Source organism: Dryas octopetala, chromosome 2 (assembly GCF_963921425.1).
Source record: "Dryas octopetala chromosome 2, drDryOcto1.1, whole genome shotgun sequence".
Classification (NCBI taxonomy): Eukaryota; Viridiplantae; Streptophyta; class Magnoliopsida; order Rosales; family Rosaceae; genus Dryas; species Dryas octopetala.
Genome location: NC_141367.1, coordinates 11,882,605 through 11,887,693, shown reverse-complemented (window position 1 = coordinate 11,887,693; position 5,089 = coordinate 11,882,605).

Sequence of the window (5,089 nt, the reverse complement as noted above, 5' to 3'; positions counted from 1 at the left end):
CAGAAATCAAGTGGAGGAAGTGTAACTCTTGGAAATGACACAGTCGCTCAAGTGCTTGGTATTGGAGACATAGAGTTGAAGATGAAATCTAGGAAAGTCTTAATACTGAAGGATGTGAGATATGTACCTGATGTTGGAAGAAATTTAGTTAGTGGTTCATCTCATGAAAAACATATTGGGGTTTTGAATGTTTTCTGTATATATTTAAATTGAATAGAAAACAGGAAGTGTGTACAAGTCTTTATACAGGGGAAGAAGAGTATGAGATCCCTATTTAGCTCCTACAAGCAAGCTAATTCCTAACTATAAAAGGAAAGAATTAATCTATACAATCAAACAAATATTCTAGTTGACTTTACTATCTTTAACACTCCCCCTCAAGTTGGAATGTATGTTGATGACAGCCAACTTGTGCAGTAAAGTCTCAAATTGCATGGAACTCAAGGCCTTTGTGAACAAGTCTGCTGGTTGAGAGTGCGTGGAAATGTAGGCTGTTCGGATCAACCCTGATTGTAACTTTTCACGAACCAGATGGCAATCAATTTCTATGTGCTTAGTTCGCTCGTGAAACACCAGATTTGAGGCAATGTGTAAAGCTGCCTTGTTGTCGCAATACAAGTGAGCTGGTTGAGGGTGTCTGACTCTCAAATCATTTAAAATGTATTTCAACCATGTGATTTCACAAGTGGTGGTGGCCATGGAACGATATTCCGCTTCTGCAGTTGAGCGAGCCACTGTAGTTTGTTTCTTGGCTCTCCAAGAAATGGGTGATTGGCCAAGGAGTATACAATACCCAGTCACTGATTTTCGAGTGTCTCTGCATCGTGCCCAATCCGCATCACAAAATGCATTGAGTTGAATTGGACTAGTAGTAGAGAGAAAGATACCTTGGCCTGGTGTTCATTTGATGTACCTCAGTACTCTATGGGCTGCTTCCAAATGTGGAACCCTTGGTTTACCCATGAATTGACTTAAAACATGCACTGCATATGATAAGTCTGGTCGGGTAATCGTTAAGTATATTAGACGTCCAACCAGCCTCCGATAAGAAGAAGGATCAGTTAAGAGCTCTCCATTGTCCTCAGTGAGTTTCAAATTCTGCTCCATAGGAGTTTCAGCAGGTTTGGCTTCTAGAAAACCAGTGTCATATATCCAATATTTCTAGAGCATATTTTCTTTGTGACAGTGAAATTCCCTTTGTTGAGCGTGCTACCTCAAGACCCAAGAAGATTTTTAATGGACCAAGATCCTTGAGCTTGAAACGCTGATTCAAGAAACATTTTGTTGCCTCAATTTGGTCCATATCATTCCCTGTTAAGATGACATCATCAACATAAACTAGGAAGGCAGTGAATGAACTTCCCTGGGAACGGACGAACAATGAGTAATCCGCCTTTGATTGTTTGTATCCAGCAACACAAAGAGCAGAAGATAGCTTCAAGAACCATTGTCTTGAGGCTTGCTTTAGACCATACAATGATTTGTGAAGCTTACATACCCTAGTCTCCCCCTTTCGTCTGTATCCAGGAGGAAGGGACATGTAGACGTCTTCATGGAGATCACCATGCAAGAAGGCGTTGTTGACATCAAGTTGATGGAGATGCCAACAACGAGCAGAGGCAATGGAAAGAAGGAGGCGGACGGTGACCAATTTGGCAACGGGGGCAAAGGTCTCCCTGTAATTAAGTCCCTCTACTTGAGTGTACCCCTTCGCAACTAATCGGGCTTTGTACCGTTCGATGCTCCCATCAGATTGAAGTTTAATCTTGTAAACCCATTTGCAGCCAACAGGCTTCTTCCCAGGAGGAAGAGGTTGAAGGGACCATGTGTGATTGGCTTCAAGTGCTGCTATCTCATGTCTCATGGCATCACGCCATTGGGGAACCTGAATGGCCTGGGAAAAATGCCGAGGCTCTGTGGCAAAGGTCATAGCAGTAGTAAAAGTATAATGTTTTGGAGACAAATGTGTGTAAGACAAATAGTGTGAGATAGGGTGAGACGTACCATTCGTTTGAGCGAATGCCGAGGTTGATGACGAGCCGGGCCGAGATGGGAGTTTTTCTGCAAGATGAAATTGTTGATAGCGATCGGGAGGCTTTGTTGGTCGAGTGAGATGCCGAGTGGGCGGTGGTGGTACTGGAGGAGAGGATGAGTCTGATCTCTCAGGAGGTAATTCATTAGAAGAAAGAATGGTGTCAGGTTGTGTGGGCGAAGGAGATTGACTCAAAGTGCTTGTGAGTGTGTCATCAAAAGAGAGGTCACGGGGACTAGGAAGCACAATTGTGTCATGAGCAGCGGAAGTGGTGGCTTGAGTGGAGTAGGGAAAAGTGAACTCGTGAAAAATCACATCTCTAGAGGTGAAAGTTTTCCCTGAAGCTATATCATAGACCTTGTACCCCTTTTAACCATACGGATACCCAAGAAACAAGCATTTTGTTGCACGAGCATCAAATTTAGAGGGCCTATGGGCATGAGTAGAAGCAAAACATAAGCATCCAAATACTCGTAGGTGAGAGTAAATGGGTTTGGCTCGAAACAACATTTCATAGGGAGAATTTCCTTGAAGAAGTTTTGTTGGTGTTCTATTGATAAGATAAGTGACGGTTAAGATAGCATCTCCCCAAAAACGTTTAGGTAGATTGGCTTGAAACAACAAGGCTCTAGCTCCATTTAGGAGATGGCGATGCTTTCGCTCAGCCACCCCATTTTGTTGAGGGGTGGCGACACAACTTCGTTGATGTATGATTCCTTTTGTTGAATAAAATTGCACAAGTTTGAATTCTGGACCATTGTCACTTCGAATGATTTTAACTTTGGAAGAGAATTGTGTTTCAGCAAGATTGACAAATGAGATGAGAAGGTTTTGTGTGTCTGACTTGTGATGCATCAAATAGACCCATGTACACCTAGTGTAATCATCTACAATGGTGAGAAAGTAACGAGCCCCAGTAATAGATGCAACATGGTATCCTCCCCAAATATCAACATGTATTAGCTCAAAAGCTTTATGGCTGGAGATAGAACTTGCTAGAAACTTTAATCGAGTTTGTTTAGCTAATGGGCAAACCAAACAAGTGCTAGTATTATCATGAGATTGAACACCATTTATTGGAAGGGAAAGAGAGTTTAAAATTTTATTAGAGAGGTGTCCTAATCGCTGATGCCAGAGATGTGATGAAATCACTGTGGTTGTACGCTGAGGAGAAGGCTTTTTGATGGAATGGCAAGCTGCTACTTGTTTGAGATCAAGGTAATAAAGGCCTCCCCACTCAGTTCCCGTCCCAATCATCTTCCTCGAGCGTTGGTCCTGAATCATACACACACGATCAGAAAGTATAGTGAGACAATGAGATTGGCTATTTAGCTTACTGATGGATATGAGATTTAAATGGAAAGATGGCACACAAAGGACATTCTTAAGGGTTAGGAGTGGAGATAAGACAACCGTCCCAACATGAGTGACAGGAGCATATGTACCATTTGGAAGTTCAACAACACGATTTTGAACAGTTACACATGTAGTTAAAAGTGTATGAGAACAAACCATGTGATCAGTTGCACCACTGTCCAATATCGATCCATAGTGTATTCTTACTGGATGTAAGTAAGCAGATTGATTTACCTGAAAAATCATTTGGGACAGAAGAACTACCAGCATGGTTGGCCATGGAGTTGCCCTTACTATTGCATTGCAGGAGGCTCATAAGCTGCTGGCACTGCTCCGGGGTGAATGGAAAAGAATTAGAGCTTTCATTCTTTTCTATGGTCTGGGAGGAAACTTGATTGCCTCTTGAATGACTTGACCTGGAAATATAGTTGCGTTGCCCAGGTTGATTAGACTTCTGAAGTTTGCGACATGTCTCCATAGTATGACCATTCCATCCACAGAAGTCACACTTCAAGTGAGAACGGCATGTCTCTGATGTATGCCCAACTCTGTCGCAAGTGTCGCATTTGAGATGGTTGTTCTTTTTCCTTGTTTTGCCCATGGTTCTGTTAGATACAGCCAATGCCATAGATTCAGTGCTTTGTCCTCTCCCATTAGCAACATCGCATTGTCTTTCATGTTGGGAGACAAGTGAGTGTGCACGGTTGACAGTGGGAAAAGGGTCCATAAGCAGTATTTGTCCCCACACTGCTGTGTAAGACTCATTAAGTCCCATTAGGAACTTCATTGTTTTTTGGTTCTGCTGGTAATCCAGAACCTCTTTCATGGTACCACAGCTACAATTGGGGATCGAACACAGGGCTGCTCGTTCATCCCATAAACCCTTTAGTTTGGTGAAATACATCCCAACAGTCATGGAACCTTGAACACAGTCATGAATTTCTTTCTCAACATGGAATAGATGAACCACATTGACTAGTGAAAATATTTCACTCAAATCAGTCCAAATCTCACGAGCATCAGGACAGTATATGACACTTGCAGATATGCCTTTGAAAATTGAGTTTAAAGCCAAGATTTTACCAGATCATTGCAACGAGTCCACTGTCGAACGTCGGCAAGGTTGGTTGGCTTCTCGATGGTTCTGTCAATGAAACCCAGCTTGTTCTTAGCACTTAACGCCATAACCATGGCACGGCTCCACGTGCTGTATTTTCCTTCATCCAGAGGTTGTGATATAAGGACCACCCCAGGCTGATCTGAGTGATGGAGATTAAACGGATGATTTGGATCATCATATCTGCCTGACTCTGTTTTGGAAGAACTAGACCCTTTCTTTGATTCCTCTTTGAAGGAATCAGATCCTTTCTTCGAGTCTTGATCGTTTGTCATGACGGAAGTAGGAACACTGGTTGTATCAGCAAGATGGGTTTAGGCCACCAAGATCGAATGATGCTCTGATACCATCATGAAAAACATATTGGGGTTTTGAATGTTTTCTGTATATTTAAATTGAATGGAAAACAGGAAGTGTGTACAAGTCTTTATACAGGGGAAGAAGAATATGAGATCCCTATTTAGCTCCTACAAGCAAGCTAATTCCTAACTATAAAAGGAAAGAATTAATCTATACAATCAGACAAATATTCTAGTTGACTTTACTATCTTTAACATCTTTAGTGCAACAAGGTTATAAAGTTG